Raw genomic sequence first — 15,217 nt, 5'->3', positions numbered from 1 at the left:
TTTTGGAAATTCTCTAGCGACCCCATTTTAATATCAGGCGAATATTAGGTAACACTTCATCTTTTAAGTTCCGTTATTCAACCAAGCTTCATAGACTTACATTTTGGCGAGCACGAATGACTAGCTCACAATTTTAAACATAACTTTTCATTAATGTATTTAAAAATATTTATTTGATGGTTAAAGTAATTGACCCATTGTCAAACGCACTGTTAAATGATTTAACAATTTAAAGTATTTTATGATGTGAACCTTTTGTGAACCCGTTTTTTGCCGTTGGGATTTGGGCATCAGACTCCAGAGCCCTTTATTGCAGAGTTGGGGGTTGCATTTTTGGGGCGGCCGGTCCTCCCGTCCAATGGCCGGCGGAGGAGGCCTCCGCAACGGGCCAATCAGGGTGGTGCAGAAATGGTGTCCAATCAGCAGACGCCGCTGCTGGCTTTATAAACTTCACATAGGCATTTGGAGGCTATACTTCGACTGTGGAAGAAGGAAGCGCCATGGCCAGAACCAAGTAAACCGCTCGCAAATCCACCAGTGGCAAATCACCCAGGAAGCAGCTCGCCACCAAGGCTACGCGCAAGAGCGCCCCGGTCACCGGCGGCGTGAAGAAGCCTCACCGTTACAGGCCCGGCACCGTGGCTCCAGCGCCCGGTGAGAGAAATTGCCCAGGACTTTAAGACCGACCTGCGCTTCCAGAGTTCTGCCGTGATGGTCCTGCAGGAGGTGAGCGAGGCCTACCTGGTCGGCCTGTTCGAGGACACCAACCTGTGCGCCATCCACGCCAAGAGGGTGACCATCATGCCCAAGGACATCCAGCTTGCCCGCCGTATTCGCGGAGAGCGGGCTTAAACGATGACCTGATCTCCAAAATCCCCCAAAGGCTCTCTTAAAAACTTCTTGCGACTACAGGGGGTGCTGTTCCGAATTAGCATTTTGTCGTCTCCAAATTAAACTGCCTAGTACTCAATTCTTGCTCGTACAATATGCATATTATTAATTCTATTGGATAGAAAACACTTTCTAGTTTCATACAAAGTTGGAATGATGTCTGTGGGTGACCCAGAACTCTTTCTACAGCGAAATCCATGACAGACAGTGAAAGGTCTGAGAGCGAAGCTCTGATTTCAGATCAGTTTTAAAAGTCTGTGTATATCCTATGGAACGACACGAACTGCACCCGCCTTCCCCTGGATGTCAGTAACCAATGAGAAGTGGAATGGGCCTTCTGCGTAGCTCTCAGAGGTTATAAAGGACCAAGGAGTGAGGGTAGCCCCCCTTTCGACGCTCGCCTTTACGCAGGAAGACACCTCCGGATGCCATTTTCAAAGGCTCGGTTATCAACGTAAAATGTATCCGTCTGTAATTTAATTCGATATAGGACTTAGAAACATCATAAGGTAGTTAATTTAAACCGTTTTATAGCAATTTATATCCGTTTAGTGCGATTTTGATGCATTTCTATGTGAAGCACCGGGCACATTTCGGGGTCCCGGTCGAACGTTAGCGGGCATTTAGACGGACAAAGGACATCTTTCGACCAAAAGAAGATTAAACCCAAGAAAGAATACATTGCCCAAGAATCTGATGGAAGAACAGCTCAAAGTAAGCAATATTTAATATGATAAATCGTTGTTCTGTCGAAATATTTTAAACGCATATTTCGCCATTTTGTTTGGTATAGCTTCACTTGGCGAACCCTGTATTGAAAAGTAAGGATAATTTTAAAAATGTAAGTCAGCGGTTGCATTAAGAACTAATTTGTCTTTCGATTCCTGTCAACTCTGTATTTTTTAGTCAAGTATATGATTAGCTTTGGATTAAACTAGATCACTCTGAAAGCTGACGTCCCTCATTTTGATGCTTGAGTTGTGACTATTTCCATTGTATAACCACGGTTTTGTATGGCTAAATATGCACCTTTTCGAACAAACTGTATATGTATGTTGTAAAATGATGTTACAGGAGTGTCATCGGAAGAATTCTGAGAAGGTTAGTGAAAAAATTAATATATTTTGGCGATGATAACGTTATAGCTCCCTTTGCCTTGAATTCATACTCTACTAACGTTTTCACATGTGGTATGCTAACTTATCGATTTATTGTGTTTTCGCTGAAAAACGCTTAGAAAATCTGAAATATGGTCTGAAATCACAAGAACTGTGTCTTTCCATTGCTATGCTTTGTCTATTTTTATGAAATGTTTTATGATGAGTAAATTGGTCATACACGTTGCTCTATCTAGTAATTCTAGTCGATTTGTGATGGTCGGTGCAATTGTAAACTGTGATTTCTACCTGAAATATGCACTTTTTTCTAACAACACCTATCCTATACCATAAATATGTTATCAGACTGTCATCTGATGAGTTCTTTTCTTGGTTTGTTGCTATCAATATCTTAGTTTAGCCGAATTGGTGATAGCTAGTGGTGGAGAGAGAAAATGGTGGACAAAGAAAGATGGTGTATTTTGCTAACGTGGTTAGCTAATAGATTTACATATTGTGTCTTCCCTGTAAAACATTTTAAAAAACAGAAATGATGGGTTTATTCACAAGATCTGTATCTTTCATCTGGTGTCTTGGACTTGTGATTTAATGATATTTAGATGCTACTATTTACTTGTGAAGCTATGCTAGCGATGCTAATCAGTGTGGGGGGGGTGGGGGGTGATCCCGGATACGGGGTTGATACTCGTGAAAGGTTATTAAGAGCCACCTCCCATATTTCCGTCAAAAAGGCACAATTGTTCCATTTCTACACATCCCTCTACATTTCCCACCATGTATGTTGTTGACGAACACGTCGTGTTCCCTGCTCTCGAGTCACTACAGACCGTGGTTCGATTCCAGGCTGTATCACAACCGGCTGTGATTGTAAATAAGTGTTGGTTCTTAACTGACTTGACTAGTTAAATAAAGGTCACATAGAATTAAAAGCTGCGGTATTGCACGTTTTACTTGGCGGAATTCTAGCTTCAATATTATCTGCTAAAGAGAGGGAAGTGACCACTAGAATGTGATTAGATGTATAGTAGGTATGCCTATAGTAGAACAAAGGTTTTACAAAGGAGGGGAAAATACACTAGCAGTAATGAGTGATAGCAATGATATAGGGCAAAGAGTCCCAATAATAGTGTTGGCATGGAGAAGTGTCACTATGTAGCGAAGAAAAACATTGCATGTCAACTGACTTTGTAAGTCCCGTATTGCAGTGCTGCTGAGAGACTCATGCAGAGGGGAAAACTTTACCGTGGAGCACGGAGGTCATCTAGTGGTTGAACGCGGGTACTGCCAACGTGTGAGCACGTCATAGTGGCTCCCTGTTGGTATTTGATCTTCAGCCCAGCGTTTCCCAAACTCGGTCCTCGGGTCCCCAAGTGGTGCACGTTGAGAATCCAATTGCTCTTGGAATGTAACATGCCAGAGTCTGTCGATTACTTTGTGAAAATCGCCATTCCATCATTCCTGTCCCATGTGACCCTTGAAGACGTGTCACAATCCTTGGTGGCAAAAACTCCATGTATTGATCAGATAATTACAACGCATTGCATTGCACTGCATTGGACAAAAAGATGGTGCGTTGGGATGCTAGTGGAAACTTTAACATTCGTAATAAGCATGGTAACAAGCATTCATTGTTACACCCCTGTAATTACAGACAGCAATTACCACTTAAAATTCGTAACAAGCATCATTGTTACACCCCTGTAATTACAGACAGCAATTACCACTTAAAATTCGTAACAAGCATCATTGTTACACCCCTGTAATTACAGACAGCAATTACCACTTAAAATTCGTAACAAGCATCATTGTTACACCCCTGTAATTACAGACAGCAATTACCACTTAAAATTCGTAACAAGCATCATTGTTACACCCCTGTAATTACAGACAGCAATTACCACTTAAAATTCGTAACAAGCATCATTGTTACACCCCTGTAATTACAGACAGCAATTACCACTTAAAATTCGTAACAAGCATCATTGTTACACCCCTGTAATTACAGACAGCAATTACCACTTAACATTCGTAATAAGCATCATTGTTACACCCCTGTAATTACAGACAGCAATTACCACTTAACATTCGTAATAAGCATGGTAACAAGCATTCATTGTTACACCCCTGTAATTACAGACAGCAATTACCACCAGTTAGATGTTACTATTACAGCGTAACTACGAATTATTGTAATTTATTACAATATTTGTCAGTGTAATTACATATGTAATTGCACTGTACTAAAACAGACATTCAAATGAAGTGCTACCAAATATTGAAAGGAGAGGAAGCTTTCAGAATGAAAAGGAGGAAGAGGAGGCTGTCACGTTGAAAGAAGAAGAGGATGTTATAATGAAAGGAAGAACCTTTTGGAGTGAAAGAGGAAGATGAGATAGAGGGTGTCACAGAGGAAGAGGATGAGGGGATAGAGGCTGTTACAGTGGAAGAGGAGGAGGGGATAGAGGCTGTTACAGTGGAAGAGGAAGATGAGATAGAGGGTGTCACAGAGGAAGAGGAGGAGGGGATAGAGGCTGTTACAGTGGAAGAGGAGGAGGATATAGAGGGTGTCACAGTGGAAGAGGGAGAGGAGATAGAGGCTGTTACAGTGGAAGAGGAAGAGGAGATAGAGGCTGTCACAGTGGAAGAGGGAGAGGAGATAGAGGCTGTAACAGTGGAAGAGGAAGAGGGGACAGAGGGTGTCACAGTGGAAGAGGGAGAGGAGATAGAGGCTGTTACAGTGGAAGAGGAAGAGGAGATAGAGGCTGTTACAGTGGAAGAGGGAGAGGAGATAGAGGCTGTAACAGTGGAAGAGGAAGAGGAGACAGAGGCTGTAACAGTGGAAGAGGGAGAGGAGATAGAGGCTGTAACAGTGGAAGAGGAAGAGGAGATAGAGGCTGTTACAGTGGAAGAGGGAGAGGAGATAGAGGGTGTCACAGTGGAAGAGGGAGAGGAGATAGAGGCTGTAACAGTGGAAGAGGAGTAAGAAATGATAGAGGGTGTCACAGTGGAAGAGGTAGAAGGGTTAGAGGCTGTTACAGTGGAAGAGGAAGAGGAGATAGAGGGTGTCACAGTGGAAGAGGGAGAGGAGATAGAGGCTGTAACAGTGGAAGAGGAAGAGGGGACAGAGGGTGTCACAGTGGAAGAGGGAGAGGAGATAGAGGCTGTTACACTGGAAGAGGAGTAAGAAATGATAGAGGGTGTTAGTGGAAGAAGGGATAGAGGCTGTCACAGTGGAAGAGGAGGAGGGGATAGAGGCTGTCACAGTGAAAGAGGAAGAAGGGATAGAGGCTGTCACAGTGGAAGAGGAGGAGGGGATAGAGGCTGTCACAGTGGAAGAGGAGGAGGGGATAGAGGCTGTCACAGTGGAAGAGGAGGAGGGGATAGAGGCTGTCACAGTGAAAGAGGAAGAAGGGATAGAGGCTGTCACAGTGGAAGAGGAAGAGGAGATAGAGACTGTTACAGTGGAAGAGGAGGAGGGGATAGAGGCTGTCACAGGGGAAGAGGTAGAAGGGTTAGAGGCTGTAACAGTGGAAGAGGAAGAGGAGATAGAGGCTGTTACAGTGGAAGAGGAGGAGGGGATAGAGGCTGTTACAGTTGAGGAAGAGGAGATAGAGGCTGTTACAGTTGAAGAAGAGGAGATAGAGGCTGTTACAGTGGAAGAGGAGATAGAGGCTGTTACAGTGGAAGAGGAAGAGGAGATAGAGGCTGTTACAGTGGAAGAGGAAGAGGGGATAGAGGCTGTTACAGTGGAAGAGGAAGAGGAGATAGAGGCTGTTACAGTGGAAGAGGAAGAGGAGATAGAGGCTGTTACAGTGGAAGAGGAAGAGGAGATAGAGGGTGTCACAGTTGAAGAAGAGGAGATAGATGCTGTTACAGAGGAAGAGGAGATAGAGGCTGTTACAGTTGAAGAAGAGGAGATAGAAGCTTTCAGAATGAAAAAGGAGGAAGATGACGCTATCACATTGAAAGAAGAAGAGGAGGATGTTATAGTGAAAGAAGAGGAAGAACCTTTTGGAGAGGAAGAGGAGGACATCTCAATAAAAGAGAAGGGGGAAGACATTTTGGGAGTGAAAGAGGAGGAGAGGAAGATTAACACCAGTGAGTTGTGTCATAAAAACATGGGCACAAACTCTGCAGTTGTTGAACTAATGTGTTGTTCAGTACTGTAGGAATTGTTAAAGCGGTAATCTGTGATTGGTACATGCATTGTTGGTAAATGTGTTTTTTTTAAATGCACAAAACATAAAAATACATAACAGTTTATAAACATGTTATAGTCAACAACAACATAATATAATATTACATTACAAATGAAATTAAAAATGATGTCATTGCATAGAGAAAAGTACTGGTAAGAGAAAACATGAGATCTGGTTGTTTTGCAATGACTTACGACAGAATAAACAACGTAGTGAATATTTGTCTAAACTTCGTTACTCACTCCAGTCAGCAGATGGCGACTTAAGTCTTTAAGTTGATGCCTCTTGCGTGACGTATAATCTAGTGGACGGGAAAGGACACTTCTTCAAAAACAACACGGTTACTGATTCAACCATCTCGCTAGTCAACATAAAACCTAATATTGAAGCTTCTTTTGCCATTGTTTGTATATATTCATCTCAGTGTTTTAAACACAATTCTGTTTGAGTATCTACTGGTTAAATTAACATAATTTACTTGTTACATTTGCACATGTGTTAAGGTTATTTCTGAACCTAGCACTAGGCTAGTCGCTAGCTTGACATCCCCTGACCATGAGCTCACTTAGCTACTCCGCCCCTGCTAAAGAAGAAGAGGTCTGTTCCACGGAGAAAGAGCCTCTGGGGTTGAACTTTGTCGTGAAAGAAGAACATGAGCATATTACAATGAAAGGAGAGGAAGACGTTTTTAGAATTAAACAGGAGGAAGAGAACGCTATAACATTGAAAAAAGAGAAAGAACCGTGTGGAGTGAAACGGGAAGAGGAGGGTCTCACATTGAAAGAGGAGCATGTTACAGTTAAAGAAGAGAAAGACACTTTAGGAGAGGAAGAGGGGATAGAGGCTGTCACAGTGGAAGAGGAGGTTCTCACATTGAAAGAGGAGCATGTTACAGTTAAAGAAGAGAAAGACACTTTAGGAGAGGAAGAGGGGATAGAGGCTGTCACAGTGGAAGAGGAGGAGGTAGAATATTTCAGAATCAAAAAGGAGGAAGAGGAGGTAGAACCTTTAAGAATTGAAAAGGAGGAAGAGGAGGCTATCTCATTGAAAGAAGAAGAGGAGGATGTGACAGTAAAAGAAGAGGAAGAACCTTTTAGAGAAGAGGAGGCTCTCTCAATAAAAGAGAAGGAGGCAGGAGAGGAGGAGGAGACAGATCTGATTAACACCAGTGAGTATTGGCTTAAAAACAGGGGCATAAACTACCCTTGTTAAACTAATGCCTGTGTGTGGTTTTAAAGGAGCATTCTACTGAAGTTCTACACATGAATATATTGTTCAGTACTGTAGGAATTGTTAAAGGGGCAATCTGCGATTCGTACATGCATTTTTTACTTTTAAATGAATTGTATATTGCCTAACACAAACTTACACCAAATGTTGAATCCCCCTTGTTTTTACACTGCTGCTACTCGCTGTTTATTTTCTATGCTTTAGCAGCGAACAACGCAGACGGAATCAAATCAAATATTATTTGTCACCGAATCCAACACGTGTAGACCTCACCGTGAAATGCTTCCTTACAAGCCCTTAACCAACAATGCAGTGAAAGAAAAAGAGTTAAGGAAATATTTACTAAATAAACTAAAGTAAAAAAATTAAATTAAAAGGAACACAATAAAATAACGATAGAGATTCTGGGTTCGAGTCCAGGCTTTGTTGCAGCCGGCCGCGACCGGGAGACCCATGGGGCGGCGCACAATTGCCCCAGTGTCGTCCGGGTTAGGGGAGGGTTTAGCTGGCAGGGACGTCCTTGTCCTATGGCGCACTAGCGACTCCCGTGGCAGTCCGGGCGCAGTGCACGCTGACACGGTAGCCAGGTGCACAGTGTTTCCTCCGACACATTGGTGCTTCCGGGTTAAGTGGGCATTGTGTCAAGAAGCAGTGCGGCTTGGTTGGGTTGTGTTTTGGAGGACGCACGGCTCTCGACCTTCGCCTCTCCCGAGTCCGTATGGGAGTTGCAGCGATGAGACAACACTGTAGCTACCAATTGGATACCACTAGATTTGGGAGTAAACGGGGTAAAAAAAAAAAGAACAATAACGAGGCTATATACAGGGGCTACCGGCATCGAGTCAATGTGCGGGGGCAGAGGCTAGTCCAGGCAATTTGTACATGTGGGTAGGGGTAAAGTGACCATGCATAGACAAACAGTGAGCACCAGCAGTGTAAAAACAAAGTGGGGGGGTGTCAATGTAAATAGTCTGGTTTTACGTTTGATTAATTGTTCAGCAGTCTTATGGCCTGGGGGTAGAAGCTGCCAAGGAGCCCCTCGGACATTGACCTGGCATTTCAGTACCGCTTGCCATACGGTAGCAGAGAGAACAGTCTATGACTTGGGTCACTGGAGTCTTTGACAATGTTTTGGGCCTTCCTCTGATACCGCCTAGTATATAGGTCCTGGATGGCAGGAAGCTTGGCGCCAGTGATGTACTGGGCCCTACACACTACCTTGTGTAGCGCCTTACGGTCGGATACCGAGCAGTTGCCATACCAGGCCGGTGATGCAACCAGTCAGGATGCTCTCGATGGTGCAGCTGTAAAACTTTTTGACGACCTGGGGGACCCATGCCAAATCTTTTCAGTCTCCTGAGGGGGAATAGGTGTTGTCGTGCCCTCTTCACCACTGTCTTGGTGTGTTTGTACCATGATAGTTTGTTGGTGATGTGGACACTAAGGAACTTGAAGCTCTCAACCCGCTCCACTACAGCCTCGTCGATGTTAATGGGGGCCTGTCCTGGCCTCCTTTTCCTGTAGTACATCAGCTCCTTTGTCTTGCTCACATTGAGGGAGAGGTTGTTGTCCTGGGACCACACAGCCAGATGTCTGACCTCCTCCCTATAGACTGTCTCATCGTTGTCGGTGATCAGGCCTACCACTGTTGTATCGTCAGCAAACTTAATGATGGTGTTGGAGTCATGCCTGGCCATGCAGTCGTGGGTGAACAGGGAGTACAGGAGGGGACTAAGCACACACCCCTGAGAGGCCCCCGTGTTGAGGATCAGCTTGGCAGATGTGTTGTTGCCTACCCTTACCACGTGGGGGCGGGCCTATCAGGAAGTCCAGGATCCAGTTGCACAGGGAGGTGTTTAGTCCCATGGTCCTTTGCTTAGTGATGAGCTTTGTGGGCACTATGGTGTTGAACGCTGAGCTGTAGTCAATGAACAGCATTCTCACATAGGTGTTCCTTTTGTCCAGGAGGGAAAAGGGCAGTGTGGAATGCAATTGAGATTGCGTAATCTGGATTTGTTGGGCCGGTATGCGAATTGGAGTGGGTCTAGGGTAACCGGGAGGATGCTGTTGATGTGAGTCATGAACAGCCTTTCAAAGCACTTCATGGTTACCGACGTGAGTGCTACGGAGTGGTTGTCATTTAGGCAGGTTACCTTCGCTTTCTTGGGCACAGGGACCATGGTGGTCTGCTTGAAACATGTAGCTATTACAGACTCTGTCAGGGAGCGGTGAAGACACTTGCCAGTTTCTCCGCGCATGCGCTGAGTACACTTCCTGGTAATCCGTCTGGCCCAGCAGCCTTGTGAATGTTGACCTATTTATAGGTCTTGCTCACATCGGCTACGGAGAGCATGATCACACAGTCATCCAGGAACAGTTGGTGCTCTCATGCAGTGTTGCTTGCCTCAAAGCGAGCATAAAAGGCATTTAGCTCATCTGGTAGGCTCACGTCACTGGGCAGCTCGCGTCTGGGTTTCCCTTTGTAGTCTGTAATAGTTTGCAAGCCCTGCTACATCCGACGAGCATCAGAGCTGGTGTAGTAGGATTCAATCTTAGTCTTGTATTGACGCTTTGCCTGTTTGCTGATTTGTGTGAGGGCATAGCAGGATTTCTCATAAGCTTCCGGATTAGTGTCACGCTCATTGAAAGCGGCAGCTCTAGCCTTTAGCTCAGTGCGGATGGTCTAAGACACTGCATCTCAGTGCAATAGGCATCACTACAGTCCCTGGTTCGAATCCAGGCTGTATCACATCCGACCGTGATTGGGAGTCCCATAGGGTGATGCACAATTTGCCCAGTGTCGTCCGAGTTTGTAGGTAGGCGGTCATTGTGAATAAGAATTTGTTCTTAACTTCTTGCCGCACGGATCCCTTTAGCGGGATCATTTTCGTAAACAACCGCTGAATTGCAGAGCGCCAAATAAATAAAAAATACTAAAAATATTTATAATCATGAAATCACAAGTGAAATATACCAAAACGCAGCTTAGCTTGTTGTTAATCCACCTATCGTTTCAGATTTTGAAAATATGCTTTACAGCGAAAGCAATCGAAGCGTTTGTGAGTTTATCAATCACTAGACAAAACAGTAAGAACAGCTAGCCTTAAATTAGCTTGGTCACGAAAGTCAGAAAAGCAATAAAATTAATCGCTTTAAAATTAATCGTTTGCGCCTGCAAACCACGCGCAAACCAGATGGCGGTTTTTGGTTATAAAACTAATCTTTATCGAACAAAAATAACATTTAAAAAAGTCATTTATTGTGTAACTGGGAGTCTCGTGAGTGCAAACATCCGAAGATTCAGAAAACCACAGGCTTGTTCCGGTCCTGAAAGGCAGACGAAAATTCCAAAAAGTATCCGTAATGTTCGTAGAAACATGTCAAAGGCTTTTTATAATCAATCCTCAGGTTGTTTTTAACATACATAATCGATAATATTTCAACCGGACGGTAAACTATTCAATACTACAGAGAAAGAAAATGTCGAGCTACATCTCTCCCGCGCAGGAACTAATCAAAGGACACCTGAAGCGTTTTGATAAATCTCGCTCATTTTTCAAAATAAAAGCTTGAAACTATGTCTAAAGCCTGGTCACAGCCTGAGGAAGCCATTGGAAAAGGAATCTGGTTGATACCCCTTTAAATGGAGGAGGGGCAGTCAATGGAACAGGAATTTTTCCAAATAAAAGGCACTTCCGGGTTGGAGTTCCTCAGGTTTTCACCTGCAAAATCAGTTCTGTTATACTCACAGACAATATTTTGACCGTTTTGGAAACTTTAGAGTGTTTTCTATCCTAATCTGTCAATTATATGCATATTCTAATATCTGGGCCTGAGAAATAGTCTGTTTACCTTGGGAACGTTATTTTTCCAAACATAAAAATTCTGCCCCCTAGCTGAAAGAGGTTGTTCTTAACTGACTTGCCTAGTTATATAAAGGTTACACACACACACACACACACACCACACTGACCAAAAAGTTATTTTGTTGGCATTTACGTATGTCCCCATTACCAGTAAAACATAATCAAAACCTATTTCTTTCACTTACTTGCTGTTCTGTTTCGTTGTTCATTTGTTCAGTCGTTTCATTCTCAACAAGGATTTCTCATACTATGCAACGCTGTTTGGGTTTTTGCATGTCAAATAACACTATTTGATGTGTCAAATAAGCTTGTAGACCAATCATGACCTGAATATGACTGCACGTCACGTAATAATTTAACGCGTTCATGAATTTTTTTACATAGTTATTACACATTGATTACACTATCACTCGTATTTCATATGTCACAACGATTCATCGATACGTACGCTATGATGCTGGTGTAACAGTTTAGCTTCCGTCCCTCTCCTCGCCCCTACCTGGGCTCGAACCAGGGACCCTCTGCACACATCGACAACAGCCACCCTCGAAGCATCGTTACCCATCGCTCCACAAAAGCCACGGCCCTTGCAGAGCAAGGGGAACAACTACTTCAAGGTCTCAGAGCGAGTGACATCCCCGATTGAAACGCTATTAGCGCGCACCACCGCTAACTAGCTAGCCATTTCACATCGGTTACACTGGGAAAGTTGTCTCGCGCACATACAGTGCTGGTCATAAAAAAAGCTAGCTAGCTCATGGATGCAAACGATGTTCTTCCCCAAAAACATAGTAAAACGACAATCTGTTTCAGTAGCTATATAGTTAGCTTGCTAAGGCAAACCGCAAATTCCACTATTGTGCCTTATTGTGGCTAGCTTCACAACATATAACCTGGTCCGGTCGAGCCTCACTAGAGGTTGTTTCCCCCGGCGATAACAGGACTACACTGATAACTCCAGCTTGGTTCCTATGTTTCCTGGCTCCCCAGTGGGTGGGCCTATGCCCTCCCAGGCCCACCCATGGCTGCGCCCCTGCCCAGTCATGTGAAATCCATAGATTAGGGCCTAATGAATTCATTTCAATTGACTGATTTCCACACAGGTGAGTCAATGTGCTACACGAGGTACCAGAATCTCACAGTATCCCTTTAAAGCCACAGTGTAAGATGTTTACCATCAAAGAGTGGGGCCACCAACAAAACATTATTACCAATGGATCAAATGCAGCCTATGACATTGATTTAAATACTGCAGTCCTCAATATCTATTATTATAGAGCTCTGCTCAGCCTAAAAACATGACATTATATATTATTATAGAGCTCTGTTCAGCCTATAAACATGACATTATATATCATTATTGAGCTCTGTTCAGCCTAAAAAACATGACATTCCATGAGAGCCCGATTAGAGTTGGAGCTAATATACTATGTAACATCTGCTATGACACTTTTATCTAAAGCAACTTAGTCGTGCGTGCATACATTATAACATATGGGTGGCTCCAATGGGAATCGAACTCAGTACCTTTGGCATTGCAAGCACCATGTTCTACCAACTGAACCACAAGGAGCTCTACAGTTGTTTTTAAAAACAAATAATTGTTTAAATTATTAAATGATTGGAAACTGGCTATGATTTGGATTAAATTTCAAAGGAAGTCAGTTTTGTCACGTGGAGGTTTCATTCAGGTCTCTCTACTTAAATAAATACTCTGTCTTTGGCAGGAGAGAGACCAGACTCAGAGGAACCAGAGCCAGAGACGTACAAATCAGCAAGACGACACCACTGCTCCCACTGTGGAAAGAGTTTTACCCAGTTAGGGTCCCTGAAAGTGCATAGGAGATTGCACACAGGAGAGAAGCCTTTTCAATGTTCTCAGTGTGGAAAGAGTTTTGCAGAGTTAGGGCACCTGAAAGCACATGAGAGAATGCACACAGGGGAGAAGCCTTACCAATGCTCTCTGTGTGGAAAGAGTTTTTCCTTGTTAGCAAGCCTGAAAAGACATGAGAGGATCCACACAAGAGATCCGCTTTTCCAATGCTCCCAGTGTGAAAATTGTTTTCCCTTGTTAGCAAGCTTGAAAAGACATGAGAGGATACATACAGGTGATAAGACTTTCCACTGCTCCCAGTGTGAGAGGAGCTTCACACGGTTAGGGAACCTGAAAAAACATAAAAGAATACACTCAGGAGAAAAACCTTTCCACTGCTCCCAGTGTGGAAAGGGTTTTACAGAGTTAGGGAACCTGAAAAGACATGAGAGGACACACACAGGAGATAAGCCTCATCGCTGCTCCCAGTGTGGAAAAAGTTTTACCCAGTTAGCACACCTGAAAGTGCATGAGAGAATCCACACGGGAGAAAAGCCTTACCAATGCTCAGACTGTGGAAAGACATATTCCTCATCACGGTCACTTAAAAGTCATGTGAGAATCCACGCAGGAGGGAAGAAGCATTCCCCTAGTTTGTAAATTGTTATATTTTACATCACATTGACTTAATTTCTTCTCCTAGTGTGTAAATTGATATTTCGCATCACATTGACTTAAAATTCATCAGAGAACATACAAAGTGCTCCCATTGTCTTATATTGTTGACTGAGAATGTGTTTACCTGTTTATACCATATTAAATTAAATGGTACAAAGTATACTCAAACATATATTTGTATGTTTTTACTAGAAAACATGAATTGAATATGGAGTATGTCAGTTTGAATATAGAGTAGATCAGATTCCATGTGTTTAAATGGTCCATTTTTAAACTCTGACTGTGTGTGTGTTTATCTGGGTGTCTTTCCTCCAGCACTACAGATAATCAAGTGATATTTGGATGTGATGAATTTGCTCCATTGTTGACATTTGCATTGTTGGTCTACTCTGAAGATTTGTATCTTACAGAGTGTGGCTTTAAGGCAACGGTGTCAGACTCAATCAGCAAACGAGCCATATTGATAAAACAACTCATTTGTCAGTCATAGCAGACGGACCATATTAATAAAACAACTCATTTGTCAGTCATAGCAGACGGACCATATTAATAAAACAACTCATTTGTCAGTCATAGCAGACGGACCATATTAATAAAACAACTAATTTGTCAGTCATAGCAGACGGACCATATTAATAAAACAACTCATTTGTCAGTCATAGCAGACGGACCATATTAATAAAACAACTAATTTGCCAGTCATAGCCTATTATGTTTGTTATAACAGAAAACCATATAGCATTGTATATAGCATGTATATAGCATTTTTAACATATTAAAACAGAAGAGATAAATAATATCTGTCCAGCCTTTGCTGCAATGCTTGCAGATGTGCATAATATGCCCCGTAACCCTAATCAAAAAGTATTTAATAATTCCAAATAACAAAAAAACGTAGCTTCGGGTTTTGGTTTTTCGTTTTGGTAGTTGTCTGTGACTCTTTGTTAGTTTCCCCTTCTGTTTGAGCGGCATTACTTGGTTTTCTTGCAGGGGAACGTAACAGTTAGTAGCTAGCTACTATACTAAAAATGTACCTAGCTCGAAGTGAACAATATTTATACTGAACAAAAATATAAACGCAAAATGCAACAGTTTCAGTCAATTGAAATAAATGAATTAGGTCCAAATCTATGAATTTCACATGACTGGGAATACAGATATGCATCTGTTGGTCACAGATACCAACAAAAAAAAAGCCTAACAATGGGCCTCATGATCTCGTTACGGTATTTTTGTGCATTTAAATTGCCATTGATAAAATGCAATTGTGTCAGTTGTCCGCAGCGTCTGCCTGCCCCATACCACTCGCCCACCTGCCCCATACCAGAACCCCACCTGCCCCATACCAGAACCCCACCTGCCCCATACCATAACCCCACCTGCCCCCTACCAGAACCCCACCTGCCCCATACCAGAACCCCA

General features: G+C 43.1%; 1 pseudogene; it reads left to right on the top strand.

Moving 5' to 3' along the window:
- Positions 1-500: 500 nt before the first annotated feature.
- Positions 501-852, top strand: LOC120037308 (annotated as a pseudogene).
- The last annotated feature ends 14,365 nt before the right edge of the window (positions 853-15,217 follow it).

The sequence above is a fragment of the Salvelinus namaycush genome, unplaced genomic scaffold (assembly GCF_016432855.1).
Source record: "Salvelinus namaycush isolate Seneca unplaced genomic scaffold, SaNama_1.0 Scaffold169, whole genome shotgun sequence".
In the NCBI taxonomy this organism is placed as follows: domain Eukaryota; kingdom Metazoa; phylum Chordata; class Actinopteri; order Salmoniformes; family Salmonidae; genus Salvelinus; species Salvelinus namaycush.
Note: the sequence above shows the minus strand (reverse complement) of the source record. Positions and strands in the feature narration are given on the sequence as shown.